We start from the raw sequence: 18217 nt of genomic DNA on the forward strand, positions 1-18217 counted from the left end.
GGTTGATTTGGAAAGAGGTGGGCCACTGCATAGGCCCTCGGAAAGGGTGGGATTGCCACCTTCTGCAGCCGAAGGATGAATGACTTTCAGACTTTGAAATCCAATGGTGTTTGCCTGCAGGTTTTCCTTCCAGTTTCTCCCTATGGATTCAGTGTTTATCCTTTTATTGGCATCAGATAACTGGTTTTGAGATTCACAGGCCCACAGCAAGAAGAGAAGTTTTTGCACCTGTTTAAGGTGATGCTTGAAGTTGCCAAGTTGACAAGGGGTGGACATGTGTTAGTTAGATTCAGTTGTCAACTTGGCCAGGTGAGCATACCTAATCTTGTTGCTGCGGACATAAGCCAACCGTACGTGAACCTCATCTGTTGCCAGTTACATCTGCAGTCGGCTAGGAGGTGTGTCTGCTGCAATGAGTGACGTTAGACTTAATTGGCTGGTGCTTAAATGAGAGATCGCAACATAGCACAGCTAAGCAGCTTGGCATTCCTCATCTCAGCACTTGCAGCTCAGCCCAGGCCTTTGGAGATGGAGAAAGAAATCACCCCAGGGAAAGTTGTTGGAACCCAGGGGCCTGGAGAGAGACCAGCAGAGACCATCTTGTACCTTCCACGTAAGAAAGAACCTCAGTGGAAAGTGAGCTGCTTTCCTCTGAAGAACCAACAAAATAAATCCTCTTTTATTAAAAGCCAATCCGTCTCTGGTGTGTTGCATTCTGGCAGCTAGCAAACTAGAACATGGAGCATCTTTGTTTTCATCCTTAAAAGAATTTCCATTTTGGAGTATAAAAATGATTATTATGCTCACTTTTTTCTGGCTACCTCCCAAATAGTATCTTTCCTTCATTTCCATTTTTTTCTTTAATTGTTATTTCTCTACCTTAATTTCTCAATTTGATTATCTACATCAAACTACACAAACTTTTATTCTGTTATCTTTTTGTTTTTCCTGCAGTATTATTCCAAAGTCATATTCATAATACTAGACACATTTTTCATACTTAATTTGAAAAGTGGGAAGAGGGCATGCTTTTAGGAAAAGCATTAGTTTCTTTGGCCTAAAGTATACTTAGAGATTTTATTGTGTTGGTTGTTAGGAATCATGTCACTAACTTTTTATGTTGCTCCAATTTGCAACACAGTTGTCAACATGACTTTTAAGCTCATGCATTCCATCAAATGTTTATTGAATAAGGTGTCCCAGATACTGAACTATATACTACAATGCTATATATTGGTTTATTTTCTTCCTAATTTTGACTGCTCTTCTTAGTCTCTTTTGCCAGTACTATCCCTTAAGGGTTTTGTTCTTGAGTCTCTTCCTTCTCTGGGGAAGTGTTTAATACCTGACATAGGTGCTAAACACTTCCCTTTTGGGAGCCACTAGTTGATACTATTCATTTGTGGTGCTCTTTCCCACATGCTTAGAAGTGACCTTACATTTTCTCTCAGCCCATCATCTTAGGAAGGTACTGTCAATCATTTGGAGATGCACAAAATCTTTTTGCTTCCCCCGTACCTTTCTCCCTGAATAATTTCATCTATTCCTATGGCTTCTACTTTCCATTCTATAAAGAAGAGCCCCAAACTGTCTCCAACCTGGCATATCTCCTGAGTTCTAGGTTCGCATTTCCAATAGCCTATGGTCCTTTTCCACTTAGTTGTTTACAAGTATCTCAAATTCAGCTTGTCTAAAACCAAAGTTATTACATTCCCCATAAAACCTGCTTTTACATATTGCTATATACCCAATCATCCAACCTAGAGACTTCAGCCTTATCTCTACTTTCCTTCTTCTTTCACTGCCCACCTCTACATACATTTGATCAAGTTACATTTATTCTACTTCACAAATGTCTCTTAAGTACAGTTTAGGCCCACATAAATTTCCTACGTGGATTATTGCAATAGCCTCTTTATTGCTCCCCATGTTTTCAATTACTTTCTCCTCCAAATCATCCTCCACTTTGCTATCAATTATCTTTCTAAAACATTGATCTGCTCATATTAGTTGTTCTTTTATTTCCTTCAATGGATCCTTAAAATCCTTCAGTACTATAAAGAGGAATATCAAATTCCTTCTTAACGTGGTATCCAGGGCTCTCCACATTCTGGTCCCAAATTACTTTTCCAAGTACATTTTTCATCATTTCCCCAACTCCTGACTTTTTGCTTTAGGTATATCAATACAAGCTAATCCCTAAATATACGAGGGTGTTTCATACCTATGAGTCTGCCCATGCTATGCAAGCTGTTCAGAATGCCTTTCCCCTACTAACTGCCTAGGGAAATTCTCCTTCTTCTTCTGACCCCCTCACTTCTCCCTTCCAGCCCAACTTCCATTATTAGTTCATGTTGCTATATTGCATGACTGGGTCTATTCCATTAGGCAATCCATGATATAAATAGTGGAGTTCCTAACAGAAAGCAAAATAAATGTTCTTGGCATACACCAAAACAAAGCATACCACATATTTTAAGGAACTTTTATCTTTAAAGAGCAAATGGTTGATAAAATAAGCAGATTATTTTGGCTCGTTTTTATCTTATCCCATGGTCTTAAATTGGAAATTTTTGAATTGCCTGTATTTTCCCCAAGCCTCCAGTGAAATTTACTTGGAAAGTTATGTAGAGGTGAGGTGATTAATACAGATTTTGTTAAACAAAATTGTCTGTTCATTTTCCTGTTTTAGAAACAAAAACAAAACCATCAAAGCTTGATTGACATAAGCAGAAAAACCTTTTGTTTTGTATAATCCAGTGTTTTCATTGAATAATTTGCAGAGTGGTGGTGGAGGGAGGAAAAAGAGTCTTTGTAGGGAGTTCCAAGAGCATTCTGCCCAAGAAAATCTGATTAATTTGAATGGTAGAGCTCGAGTCTCCAACCATACCTCATAAAAGCCATCCCTAGAAAAAAATGACTTCACAGTAACAAGCTGCTTCTACTTCTGGCTAGAAATCCCATTTCATGCTTCTTACACAACCCTGGAAGAAAGTATTTCATGACACTTTTATACTGAAATTTATTTTAAAAGATAAGCCTGCTAATAGTGGGGTTGGATGCAATAATATATAATCAAATTTTGTTTGGTCAGTGTAATAACATATATGTTATTATAAAATGTTTTAATACTGGAATGTATGTTAGAGAGTTAATGCACACCAGATTTTAAAATTAAAACTGAAGTGGCTTTGTCAGGGGCAGGTTTCCCCTAATATACAATCTTACAATATTTACCTATATTATACACCTAAGCTAATAAAGTAAATGGAATAAATAAACTTAGGCTGAAGTTTATGGGAGAATAAAGGCCTCCAGTCTAGATATTGCTGTCAGCAATTAGCACTGGAATTCTTTCATGACCTCTATCATGGAGTCAATTTAAAATATGCAATCCAAAATTTAAGTGGAAGCTTTAAGAAATAGACCATGACAGTGAGGTAGATACAATCCCACAAAGCTAAGATACCAGTAAATGAATCTTTCCTACAAAGGAAAAAAATGCAAGACTACAAATGAGCACTCTCTGTAGTAAGGGAGCTAAATCAGTGTGCAGGCCTGGGAAAAGGGAACAATGGACACCTTCTGACACCAGGCTGTGTGTCTGGTGAGCATCCCTCAGTGCAAATGTTAGTACTGTGTGAGTATTTATTGTGTTTCTATAAAGTCCTAATGAGCTCCTTGGGTGAGAGTGAAACTCTTTGCTTTTTCACACTGTGCTCAAGACCCCTAAACTTCATGGGGTCAGAATTAAAGAAAGGGTAATGGACCATGAGGTCCAGCTTAATAGACCTGATATCAACAGCAGCAAGAATGTCACCAAATGCAAAGTTTAGGACAAGCAATGAATGAAGTATTTGTTGCACTTAAATAATATACAAAGGTTATAACAGTGTAGTGGCATTACATCAATGTCATTTCAGGACTTTGAAAATCTCCCATTATGAAATAAATCTGTAACACATCTTTAGGTTATAATAAACAGATTTGGTTTCCAACAGCAAATAATAAATTAGAGAAGAAAATTATGCTGCTTCTGTGTGTACCTAAAACAATGTTTAGATATTGAAGCTCTTTTGCCCATAGGAATAAATATTCAGGATACTATCAATATCAATATCTAAGGCTCAAATAACTGAAATGGGTTATACTGTTCATATTGGTTACACTGTTTCATGAACTTAAATGTACATTTTATCCAAATTTTATCCAAATGAATCACAATATTTTTCTCCTGCAGTGGTCTGGTTTCTTTAGGATAGGACAGGCGTTCCTTGCTTTGAAATGAATAAAACATAACCACACTGAGTATGAGATCATAAGGCAGAACCACTTGTGTAAATATAGGACTCTTTCACCAGACTCCTTCATCCATGTAGTTGTTGGCTCATCACTATAAGCCTAGTCTGTTATTACAGTGAAACTTCAGTTCAGATGATGCAATGTAAGCCACAGACCTGGGGTCTGAAATCACTGCACTCCGTGCTTTTGTTCAACAGCTAACATTCGAGGCACCCTCGCTCTCTTGCATGGATGAGAATGAGAAGATCTGAGGGTATTTTCTATAAGCCAGTAAAAATAATTGTGTGCTTGTTCAACTTCCATGTTTTTATTTTCTTCTGGGTTAATTAAATACTTTACTATGGAACTGACTCAAGTAGGTTAATGAATTATTTGAGAACAAGGGCCATAACTCTATTTCTACTATTTTAAATTTCTATTCCCCAACATAGCCATCACATTCTCTACACATGCTGCACAAAATGGATATATAGATATACAAATATTTATATATGTGTATATATATATATATATATATATAAGAAATGTTATTTGTTTACTTATCAACTTCCCTTTTTTCTATGGTTGTGCAAAAGTGGAAAATTGGCATTAATTCAGGAAGTTCAGGCAGCATATTATCAAATTATTTAGCTAAGGTGATCATGAACTGTCAGCAGACAATCACTAGCTTTCTATTTCACTTTGCATTATTGATTTGGTTTCCAGAGGTCTGACCCATCCACTAATTTTTTTAAAGTTTCTTGAATATTGCTTTCATGTTTGCAGAGTTAGACCAGGTTCAAATAACTGAAAAGTGTATGGGTTTCAGATAAATAGTTTCAATGTTCAAGTACATAAAATGAGGACATTTTCAAAGATAAACCAAAGAATGTGCTTCAGCTTTTTAATTCCATGTGATTTTTCTTTGACTTTCTCTTTAACTAAAATGGATTGAAAGAGTGATTAATCTTTTTATTTTTACTTGCTATTTAAAAATGGAAACCTGCTATTTTTATTAATAAAGAACAGACCCAAAATATTATCTGTTGATGAGGTTGACCCTACAGAAGACACACTAAGAGCCAGCCAGATGTGTGATACAGAAACATCAAAGTTCTGACCTACCTAAAAATATCACTCCTACCAGCCTTCCAGGGTGAATAGAATTTCTACCGTTGGAGCCACTGCCATGCAGTAAGATGCCATTCCCAGAAGTCCCCATTAAAATGCAAACGTAATATATTTACCCAAATAATATACATTTTCTCTTGGATATGTGTTAGCCAACGGAGAACATGGAGCTGTGCAGATTCACTGAACCAAAAGAATGCAGATTTGAGTAAAATAGGATGTGAACAGGAACTCTAGAAAGTCAGGATGCCTAAAAGGCACTAGACGTGTGAAGTAAGAAAGCACCATCTGAGAGGTTGTAGTTTCATTGAAGTTTTGGTTTGCTTTTCCCTAGTGACTGGTAATATTGAGCATCTTTTTTTTTTTTTATTAATTAAAGAAAAAAAAGAAATTAACCCAACATTCAGAAATCATTCCATTCTACATATGCAATCAGTAATTCTTAACATCATCACATGGATGCATGATCATCATTTCTTAATACATTTGCATCGATTTAGGAAAAGAACTAGCAAAACAACAGAAAACGATATAGAATGTTAATATAGAGAAAAAAATAAAAATAATAATAATAGTAAAAAAAAAAAGAAAAGGAAAAAGAAAAAAAAGACAAACAAACAGAGAGACAAAAAAAAAAAAACCTATAGCTCAGATGCAGCTTCATTCAGTGTTTTAACATGATTACTTTACAATTAGGTATTATTGTGCTGTCCATTTTTGAGTTTTTGTATCTAGTCCTGTTGCACAGTCTGTATCCCTTCAGCTCCAATTATCCATTATCTTACCCTGTTTCTAACTCCTGCTGGACTCTGTTACCAATGACATATTCCAAGTTTATTCTCGAATGTCGGTTCACATCAGTGGGACCATACAGTATTTGTCCTTTAGTTTTTGGCTAGACTCACTCAGCATAATGTTCTGTAGGTCCATCCATGTTATTACATGCTTCATAAGTTTATCCTGTCTTAAAGCTGCATAATATTCCATCGTATGTATATACCACAGTTTGTTTAGCCACTCGTCTGTTGATGGACATTTTGGCTGTTTCCATCTCTTTGCAATTGTAAATAATGCTGCTATAAACATTGGTGTGCAAATGTCCATTTGTGTCTTTGCCCTTAAGTCCTTTGAGTAGATACCTAGCAATGGTATTGCTGGGTCGTATGGCAATTCTATATTCAGCTTTTTGAGGAACCGCCAAACTGCCTTCCACAGTGGTTGCACCATTTGGCATTCCCACCAACAGTGGATAAGTGTGCCTCTTTCTCCGCATCCTCTCCAGCACTTGTCATTTTCTGTTTTGTTGATAATGGCCATTCTGGTGGGTGTGAGATGATATCTCATTGTGGTTTTGATTTGCATTTCTCTAATGGCCAGGGACATTGAGCATCTCTTCATGTGCCTTTTGGCCATTTGTATTTCCTCTTCTGATAGGTGTCTGTTCAAGTCTTTTTCCCATTTTGTAATTGGGTTGGCTGTCTTTTTGTTGTTGATTTGGACAATCTCTTTATAAATTCTGGATACTAGACCTTTATCTGATATGTCAATTCCAAATATTGTCTCCCATTGTGTAGGCTGTCTTTCTACTTTCTTGATGAAGTTCTTTGATGCACAAAAGTGTTTAATTTTGAGGAGCTCCCATTTATTTATTTCCTTCTTCAGTGCTCTTGCTTTAGGTTTAAGGTCCATAAAACCGCCTCCAATTGTAAGTTTCATAAGATATCTCCCTACATAGCATCTTTTTAGACGTTTGTTTGCTATCAGTATTTCTTCTTTCATAAAGTTTCTACTCAAATCTTTCACCCTTTTTAAAACAACTTTAACTATATAAACACAAAATTTTTACCAATTTTGTTTGTATAATTCAGTGATATTAATTACATTCCCAATATTGACTTACCACCACCATCATCCATTACCCAAACTTTTGCATTACCCTGAGCAGAACCTCTGTATCCACTAAGCAATAACTCTCCATCCCTACCCACACCCCAGCCCCTGGTAACCTGTGTCTACTTTCTGACCCTATGGATTTGCTTATTCTAGGTATTTCCTGTAAATGAATCATACAATATTTGTGCCTTTGTGTCTGGTTTATTTCACGCAATATGATGTTTTCTGGGTTCATCCATGTTGTGGCATGTATCTACATTTCACTCATTTTTATGGCTGAATAATATTCCACTGTACGTATATACCACATTTAGTTTATTCACTCATTGATGAATATTTGGGTTGCTTCCATCTTTTGGCTATTGTGAATAATGTTGCTTCAGAGTTCCTTTCTTTTTTCTTCTTTTTTTGGGGGGGCACATTGTCCGGGAATTGAACCCAGGTCTCCTGCATGCAAGGTGAGCATACTACCACTGGACACCCATGCCCCCTTAAGAGTTCCTTTTTTAAGATCTTGTTGTCACAGCCATTTGTGCTTCCACCCTTCATAGATTTTCTTCCTTTGAATTTTTCAAATTGCCAGTATAAGATATATTTCCTACCACTGCTTTAATGTATTATTATATTTAATAAGTGAAATTTTTATTAAAATGCAGCAAAATACATTTACCCAAATAATACCTATTCTTTCTTGGGTATATGTTAGCCAAAAGTAGGACATGGACCAGAGCAGGTTGATTGAACCAAAAGAATGCAGATTTGAGAAAGTAGGATGTGAAAAGGAATTCTGGAAAGTCAGGATGCCCAAAAGGCACCAGACATGTGAAGAAAGCACTACCTGAGAGGTTGGAGTGATACAAAAGACATTGCCTTTTTCAAAATTGAGCCTAAAGCTTAGTTATGCCTACCAGTGAACTGCCTTTTTCAAAATTGAGCCTAAAGCTTAGTTATGCCTACCAGTGAACTGTTTCTAGATGTTTCTCAAAAATTAGCAATTCTTATAAAGAATTTAGATTTATATTCTCTTGCTTAAATATAAATAGGTGCAGTCTTTACTCCTAAAATTAAGTGTGTAATTCATTTTTTCTTATATACTTTTAGAAGAGAGACCAATACCGATGTTAGTAAAGATATACGTCTACTTCTAAGTAAGATGTGTTTTTTAAAAACTAAGCCAAGAAATTGTCATTGTTTAAACCAACCCATTGTATGGTATTGGTTTTAGCAGCTAGGAAATTCAGTTTTTGGTACTGGAATGTGGGGTGTTGCTATGACAAATACCTAAAAGTGTGGAATTGGTTTGGAATTGGGTAATGGCTGGAGGCTGGAAGAGTTGGGAGGTGCTTGAAAGAGAAAGCCTAGGTTGCTCTGAAAAGACTATTGGCAGAAATATGGACAGTAAAGACAATGATAAATATGTTATTAGAAACTGGAGGAAAGGCCGTCCTTATTATAAAGGGGCAGAGAGCTTTAGTGAAATTATGTTCTAATGTCACATGGAAGGCAGAAATTGCAAGTGATAAACTTAGATGTTGAGCTGAGGAGATTTCCAAGCTAAGTGTGGAAAGTTCAGCATTATTTATCCTTGCAGCTTATAGAAAAATGCAAGAGGAAAGAGATAAACTGGGAAATGGAACTCTTAAGTGTACACACACACACACACACACACACAAATAGGGTCCACCCACGTCTGTGAAAATGGCAAGTTCACTTCTCTGCTTGGGGGTACAGGCTTTGCACCCTGATAATCAGGGAGAGTGCCACCCCTCTGATGCTTGGAGATGGTGGTGCCTATAGCTCAGTATGAGGGAGCATGGCCACTGTGTAAAGGCTTGGACGGGGTGGGGCTGCTGCTTCATCAGGCCCAGAGGACAAAGCATGACTCTCAGACTTTGAGATCTAATGGAGTTTTTCCTGCTGGATTTGGGACTTGCTTGGGACCTATGGCTCATTTTCCTTCCCATTTTTCCCTTCTTGAATAGGAATGTTTATCCTTTGCCTGTTCCACTGTTGTGAAAGCAAATAAGTTGTTGTCTAGGTTCCACGGGTCCATCAGATGGAGAGGAATTCTGTCCTGGGACAGACATACTCATAACTGATTTGATGAGATTTTGTACTTAGCATTGTCACTGAAATGACTTAAGGTTTTGGGGATGTTGTGATAGGATGAATTTGCTTATGGGAATCCAGAGGCCAGACTGTTGGGAGTTTGAATCCTGTTCCCTACAACAGGCATTTTTTGTCCCAACTCCTGATGCTGTGGATGTGAACCCACCTGTAAATAGGCTCTTAAAAGGTGTTATTCGTTAAGGTGTTCCCAAATTGAAGGAGGGTGGGTCTTAATCTTTAATAGCTAAAGTCCTTATAAACAAAGGAAATTGGACAAAAAGAGAGAAAGCCAAGAGGAGCCACCAGAAACTGGAAGTCAGTGAAACCCAGAAGAGAAAGAAGATGCCACCATGTGCATTGCCATTTGTGCTGGTTTGAAAGGAAGCATGCCCCCTAAGAAAAGCCATGTTTTAATATAAATCCCATTTCATAAAGGTAGAATAATCTCTATTCAATACTGTATGTTTGAAACTGTAATGAGATCATCTCCCTGGCTGATGTGATTTAGTCAAGAATGGTTGTTAAACTGGATTAGGGAATGACATGTCTCCACCCATTTGAGTGGGTCTTAATTGTTTTACTGGAGTCCTATAAAAGAGGAAACATTTTGGAGAATGAGAGATTCAGAGAGCAGAATGACATAGCCACAAGAAGCAGAGTCCACCAGCCAGTGACCTTTGGAGATGAAGAAGGAAAACACCTCCCAGGGAGCTTCATGAAACCAGAAGCCAGGAGAGGAAGCTAGCAGATGACGCTGTATTCACCATGTGCCCTTCCAGCTGAGAGAGAGAAGCCCTGACTGTGCTCACCATGTGCCTTCTCACTTGAGAGAGAAACCCTGAACTTCATCGGCCTTCTTGAACCAAGGTATCTTTCCCTGGATGCCTTTGATTGGACATTTCTATTGACTTGTTTTAATTGGGACATTTTCTCGGCCTTAGAACTGTAAACTAGCAACTTATTAAATTTCCCTTTTAAAAGCCATTCCATTTTTGGTATAGTGCATTCCGGCAGCTAGCAAATTAGAACACCATGTGTCAGAAAAGCCACAGTCTTCAGGAGAAAGCATTGCTTTGCTGATGCCTCAATTTTGGACTTCTCCTTCCCTCAAAACTGTGAGCCAATAAATTCCCCTTGTCTGAGCCAACCCATTGTATAGTATTTGTTTTAGCAGCAAGGAAGCTAAGATGAAATAACAGGAACAAAGACCAAGTTACCCTCACACTGTGTACATATATAGATATAAACTGTGGCTTCAAAAATAAACTGGACATTCAGAGGCAAAGGACAGTGGTACCTGAGATGATGATGATGATGATGATGATGATGCTGATGATGATGATGTGTGTGTGTGTGTAAATTCATCTAAAAATAAATTTAAAAGATACTTTAATTAGGAAAATAACTGATATACTACATAAATGATAATAAAATCAGCATTTTTAAAAAGATACTTTTTGATGCCTTTAATTAGATACATTATTAAATATACCCAAACTTTCTTAAAAATTACAAAATAAGTCATTTATTCAATGACTATTTATTAGAGAGCAATAAGAGCCAGACACTAACAAGGTGCTGGAGATACAACACATACAATACAAAGCTTCTCTCTTCTAGAAGCTCATAACTTGGAAAGTGGTGAGAAAAAGGGGATTGCAATACAGTGTCATAAGAGTTAGCTATAAATATGAATAATACAGGTTACTTGGTATTCTAGTTTGCTAGCTGCTAGAATGCAATATACCAGAAACAGAATGGCTTTTAAACAGGGGAATTTTTTAATTGCTAGCTTACAGATCTAAGGCTGAGAAAATGTCTCAATTAAAGCAAGTCTATAGAAATGTCGAATCTAAGGCATCCAGGGAAAGATACCTTGGTTCAAGAAGGCCAATGAAGTTCAGGGTCTCTCTCTCTCTCTCAAGTGAGAAGGCACATGGTGAACACAGTCAGAGTTTCTCTCTCAGTCGGAAGGGCACATGGCGAACACGGCGTCATCTGCTAGCTTTCTCTCCTGGCTTCCTGTTTCATGAAGCTTCCCGGGAGGCATTTTCCTTCTTCATCTCAAAGGTCGCTGGCTGGTGGACTCTGCTTCATGGTGCTGCAGCATTCTCTGCTCTCTCTGAATCTCTCTCATTCTCCAAAATGTTTCCTCTTTTATAGGACTCCAGAAACAAATCAAGACCCACCCAAATGGGTGGAGACACCCCTCCACCTAATCCAGTTTAACAACCATTCTTGATTAAATCACACCAAGGGAGGTGATGTAATTACAGTTTCAAACATACAGTACTGAAGAGAGATTAGAAGAAATGGTTGCCTTTACAAAATAGGATTCGGATTAAAACATGGCTCTTCTAGGGTACATAGATCCTTTCAAATCAGCACACCTGGGAATCGACTAGGAGGGGCAAAAGTTGGCTTAAGGGTCGTGGCAGGCTTCCTGAATAAAGTATTTTATAAGCTAAGACCACAGGGAAAAGTAGATCTGGAGGTAAGGAAGAGGAAAGAACAGTTATAGAAGGTCAAAAGGCAACAGTAAGCATAATAAATTACAGAAATATAAGTAGTTCAATAAGGGTAGAGTGGAGTTCCTAATAGTAATGAATTGGTATAAGATAAGACCAAGAGAGGCCAGAATGGATAAAATCATAAGGTTTTTAAGTAATGTTAAGAAATTTGAACTTCATTCTACATACAGTAGGGAGTTGAAGATTTTACATTGTCACTTGGCTTAAACTTGGTTTAAGTTTAAACAAAAATGTATCAGAGAGAAAAGTCTAGTCAGTATAGGTGGGAGAGTAATGATGTGATCATAGTAAGAGTAGAAAGTGGACTTAATGTGGAGAGTGGCAATGGAGATGGAGAATTGTGAATAAATATGGGAAATTCCTGCACTAACACAGTTAGGGTTCCTCAGAAAGCATCAGCCTAGTAATTGTTATAGTTGAAAGTTTCTGAAATGTCTGCATGTTTTAATTTGATATAATTATCACCAATTTTATGGCTTGTATTTAAAATTTTTTTTGTTTTTGTTTTTCCTTTCAAATATGCCAGGCAAAATGAAATGTCCATAACAGGCAAATCCAGAGACAGAAAGTAGATTAGTGGCTGCCAAGGGCTAGGAGGAGTTTGAGGGAAATGATAAGTGATTGCTAATGAGTACTACATTTTTTGAGGGGGTAATGAAAATGTTCTAAAATGATGGTTGCCAACTCTGTGAGTATACTTTCAAAACCATTGAATTTTATCATTTCAGTGGGCGAATTGCATGGTATGTGGATTGTACCTCAATAAAACTGCCTCCCTCCAAAATACACACACACACACACACACACACACACACACACACACACACAGAGCAAAGATGCTTTAAAAGCCTGCTAAACAAAATACAGGTTTGAAAACAGAACTATAAAAAGCCCCAAGCAGAAACTAAGGCTATCCTTAGTGGAAACAGTCAGATTAAGACTACTTTCAAAATGTTTGTGATACATTCAACTGCCATTAGTATGGTTTCCAGACGCAATCAAAATAAACTGAAATTCAAATGTTGTCATTTGTGTAAAAATGTATGCTTATAATAATAAACATATATTACTCTGTTTTGAAATACTCCATTGGCCTGGCTGCTGGGGCATGGCACTTTTCTGGTTTTCCGTCACTGGTTCCTTAGTCTCAATTTTCTGTTTGGCTCTTCCTCCTTCGTCTTCCCAACCTTTAAATACTGAAGATACCCAGGACTCAATCCTCTCTCTATCCACAGAAGGGGTCCTGTTTCAGTTTGCTAAAGTCACTGAATGCAATACACCAGAAACACTATAAAGGGAATTTATTAAGTTACAAGTTACAATTCTAAGGCCATGAAACTGTCCAAATTAAAGCACCAACAAGAGGATACCTTCTCTCAACAAAGGCTGATCATGTCTGGGGTTTCTCTGTCACCTAGGAAAGCACACGGTGACATCTGCTGTCCCTCTCTCCCAGCTTCTAGGTCTAAACGGCTCTCTCAGTTCTTTCTGCCTCGTCAGATGTCTGTGTCTTAGTTTTCCCTCTCTACTGTCTGTGTTGGCTCTCTTAAAGGACCCCAGTAAGTTGATTAAGACCCACCTTGAATGGGCGGGGTCACATTTCCATGGAAACACCTAATCAAATGGTCCTACAAACAACTGGATGGGTCTCATCTCCATAGAAACAGCCTAATCAAGAGGTTCCATCCAATAATAGGTTTGCCCCACAAGACTGGCTTGAAAGAACCTGGCTTTTCTGGGGTACATAACAGCTTTAAACCAGCACACCTAGAGGATTACTTCTGTTCCCAGACTTTAAATGGTATCAATAGCTCCTGTGTCCCAACATTGAATTTCCAGCAGCCATGACTTTTCTCTTGAACTCAAAACTCATATCCAACTGTCTTCTAGATGTTTACATGTGGATGTCTAAAAGATGTTTCAAATTGAATCTCAGAAATTTTCTTGATTTTCTTCCCCCAGACTGGTTTCTCTCCAGTCTTCCCATCTTAGTAAACAGCACCAACATTTACCTAATTGTTGAGTCCAAAAGCCTAGGGGCCATCCATAACTTCCCTCTTTCCCTCACGTTCCACAGTCAACTCACCAGCAAGTCTTGTTGACTCTACCTTCAAAAACAATCCCAGTGCCAGTGACCACCCCACCACAATCTCCCTCATTCAGGTCACCATCATCTTTTGTCTGACCACTACAGGAAACTACTGGCTGCTCTCCTATTTCCAGTAGTGTGCCCCTATAGCATCTTGAGTGATTTGTTTGAGTACATATTGTGTTACTCTCCTGTCCTCCATTCTTCCAAGGTTTCCTATCATACTTAGAATAAAATCCATGTTTCTTACAGTGGCATACACAGATTACCTGCCTCCTGCCCAGCTATCTCTCTCACTTGTCTCCTATCTCTCCACCTCTTCCTCATCTTGCTCCAGTTAAGACTGGCCTTTTTGCCCAGCCTCAAAGATTTCACACTTGTTCTCACATCAGGGTCCTCACATTTGCTCTGCCTTGGCCCAGAACATGCTTTCCTCAGACCTTTGTGGGGTTTAGGACCCAGGGCAAGAGTGAAAATAGAAGTCCATGTGTCATGTGTTTAAAATGATAAGGCAAGGGTGGTCCACAGTGGCTCTGTAGGCAGAGTTCTCGCCTGCCATGCCAGAGACCAGGGTTAAATTCCTAGTGCCTGCCCATGCAAAACATAAAAAATAAAAAAATAACATGAGAAGTCAAGATAAAAAGACTGCAAAGTAAAATATATACTTTCCTCTAACCTTAACAAATAAACGTTCATGATAATTTTTAATTTTAAAGGTATGGCTATTAATGATTAAGTAGAAAAATATGAAAGATTACCAATTTTAACTCTTATTGTATGGGTTGGGTATTCCATGGAAAGACTAGCAACGTTTAGATGAGTTACGAAGTTTCTGAAATAATTCAGAAATTATTATATGTTTAATCTATTAAACTTTTTTCTTACTCTCACCTCAACAAAAATCACTAATTATGTTTTTATCAAGATATTTATGTAATGTGTTTTGTTGAAATGATTTAAAAGATTAAAAATAACATGTAACTAGTGAAAATTACAAAATATGAATGTATTTAAATGAAAAAGGTAAATGTAAAAAATGGGAAATTACAATTATTTTCAGATATTCAAATGTTATTCTAAAATTTTCAAAATTATCTGTTAAAATTGAAAGGCAAAAATACAAATTATAACAAATAATTATCCAAACTGAATAAATTATATAAAAAAACTGAAATTTTATTTCATTTTTCTGAAAATTTACTTGTCATACTAAGTATTTTTACAAATATAAAACTGTCTACAATTCTAGAGTTCAATGTCCATCTAATTTTCAATGTAATCAGTCAGATTAATTTGTAAATACCTTAGACCACAAATCAGAACACCAAGAGAAGGAAGTGAATGGATACTTAGCATTACTGGAAAAGAATCTGTAATTATGCAAAGAATCCATTCCATTCCAAAAGGAAGAATTGGACAATTTAGTTACTATTTCTTTTATCTTAGCACCTCTGTTAGTCATAGCCTCTCCTACATGACCCACCCTTATAGCATTAGGACACTGTGGCATTTTGTTTTGAAGTCATGGCACAAGAGGTTTTTTTAAATTCTTTTTTTTTTTTAACTTTTTTTTATTGTATAGCATAACATACATACAAAGCAAAGAAACAAAAAAGCAATAGTTTTCAAAGCACTCTTCAACATGTTACAGGACAGATCCCAGAGTTTGTCATGGGCTACCATGCAATCCTCTCAGATTTTTCTTTCTACCTGCTTTAGAATATAGGAGATGACACAAAGATTTTGACCAGAATCTCCCTGGGACCTGAGCAGTTTTCGTTTTGTTTTTTGTTTGTTTGGTTTTTGTTTTGTGTGCTATATGGTGGGGTCACATTTCATTCTTTTCCGTGTGAGTATCCCGTTATTGCAGCATCATTTGTTGAAATTTTTGTTTGTTTTTTGTTAGTTTGTTTTGCTTGTTTGTTTGTTAGGGGGGAGTGCATGGGGCTGGGAATCAAACCCAGGTCTCCCACGTGGCAGGTGAGAATCTACACGGAACTACCGTTGCGCCCCCCGGGACCTGAGCAGTTTTTATGAGATGTTTAAGGTCGGTGGCTGTGCTGTGCCACTACTGAATGCCAGAGCCTGGATGACAGAAGGGAACCATGTGTTCTTTAATATGTAATAATGTGTGTATGTGATAGAGTGAGGACTTCTCACGAGGGAAGTCCAGGGAAAGGACCTTTAAGGGTGGTATTAAAAGGCTCACTCCTTTAATTCTTCCCATTTTCACCTGTGTCACCTTATTGGATCATGCCACTATGTACACACATTTGCACACACATGCACATCTGTATACACATGTTCGTGCGCATGGATGCAATGCTCATATACACATACACATGCCCTTAACATGCCCTACACATCAGTCCCTCTTCCTGATTTCATTGTCTTCAAACTATTATTTCTGCCTGACTCTATATTATGTACTAATTTTTATTGGCTGTCTCCCCAACTCAACTATAAGCTCTGTAAGTAAAAACTCTAAATAAATGCTTCTCTCCTCCTTCCTGTCTAGTCACTGCTGGGCAATGTTTGTGTGTGAGTTTGGGGTGTTGGTGCCAGAGCATCAGTCACGAGGAAGATAACCCAAGGCATCCAAGAGAATGACTATCTGCTGTTGCCCAGGAGTAGTTCTGACTAATATATAAAATGCTATTTTTTCTAGATGTGTATGTTTGCAATTAAAGCTCAGGGAAGCTTCTGATAGAATCGTGGTTTGGGAATCGAGAAATCAAGACTTTCTTTGCAGACAGTTCTTTCACGTTTCTGTACTGAGAACTTGATGGAGCCCCTGAAGGCGTTTCGTACCCTCAGTGGTCCACTCAGCTTGTTTCCTTGCAGGCGGTCATAAACGCAATACCAGAATCAGACCCTTCCCCTTCCCACATAGTTCATGTGATATTAATACTTGCTGACTATTAAAATATAAAGTTGTAAGGATAAGGACATAGTTCCCACCCAATAAAACAAAAATGGAAAAACAATCAGCAAGAGAATTCCAATAAAAGCACAACCAAAAAATTATTTTGTGAGTGAAGAATTTCATAAATATAAGGCTACTGACCTTTATCCCAGTATTTCCTGGGCTTTTTAAATTTCTTTTGTTCTTTTCCGTTTTCCTTAGTCTCTCTCTTGTACATGCAAGCCATCACTTGTAGATTATATCGATTAGAAATTATATAAAGGAAGTCATTATAAAAATAAACATACTATATCATTTGTTGCCTAAAGCAACAAATATATGGTTTTCATATAATAGCAGTGAAGGAGAAAAATTTAGGACTCATTTCATTAAAAGGGTAATTGATAATGCTTCCCTTTTAATTGAAACGGTCCTCGACAGTGATCAACCTCTTCAAAGTTTGGTTCCCTTTTTCTACTGAAATATTTATTCACTAAAGTGGTGTGCCTATGCCAATGGCTTCAAAGGACTTTCTCTCTTTTTTATTTTAAAACTTATACCTTCTCTAGAGAAATTTCATACAATCTTTTAAGCTTTGAAAATTGAAATTTTAATGGTGGTGATGATAATCAACTAGTTGACATAAGCACTCAGTAGCTATCCAAAACTTGGGCAGGCTAAAAAAATAAAGATGAGATTTCTTGTTTCATTCTAAAGACTTGGACTCCTTTGTAAATAGACAGTGATTTGTGGTTTCATAGGAAAACTCTGTCGCCTAAAATTAAGTACAGGAATCTACAGTTAGAAAAATGAAGCAGACTTCATAGCTTTAGGGCCAAAAATTATACAAAAACTGTACAGTTTTATGTATAATTACCTATAGGAAAAGGAAGGAAGAGAAAGGGAGGGGGCCTCAGAGAATCATTGTCTTTTAGGGCAAGAATTGTGCAGAGTTTCCCGAGAGACTTTACTTCAAGCCTGAGTAGTTCTCAGGGTATAAATTGCATAGTTATTCATTCTAGGCCTAGGTCTTTCTTGGAGAAAACCTCCACTGATCTCCAGAGTCTGTTTTATTTAACAAGCCTGTATTCAATTACTATGTTCCAGAAATTTGCTAACCATTGAAGATGTAAAATTTAATTTAGTTCAAATTCTGGGAGAGAGGAACCACCTTAAAAAAAACTACACTTAAAAATTCTAAGTGTATAATAGAAACAGAAGCAATGGACTGTAGGGTCACAGGGGAGAAAGCAGTCTATTTGGCGTCTGGTGGGGAGA

The sequence above is a fragment of the Tamandua tetradactyla genome, chromosome 7 (genome assembly GCF_023851605.1).
Source record: "Tamandua tetradactyla isolate mTamTet1 chromosome 7, mTamTet1.pri, whole genome shotgun sequence".
NCBI lineage: Eukaryota > Metazoa > Chordata > Mammalia > Pilosa > Myrmecophagidae > Tamandua > Tamandua tetradactyla.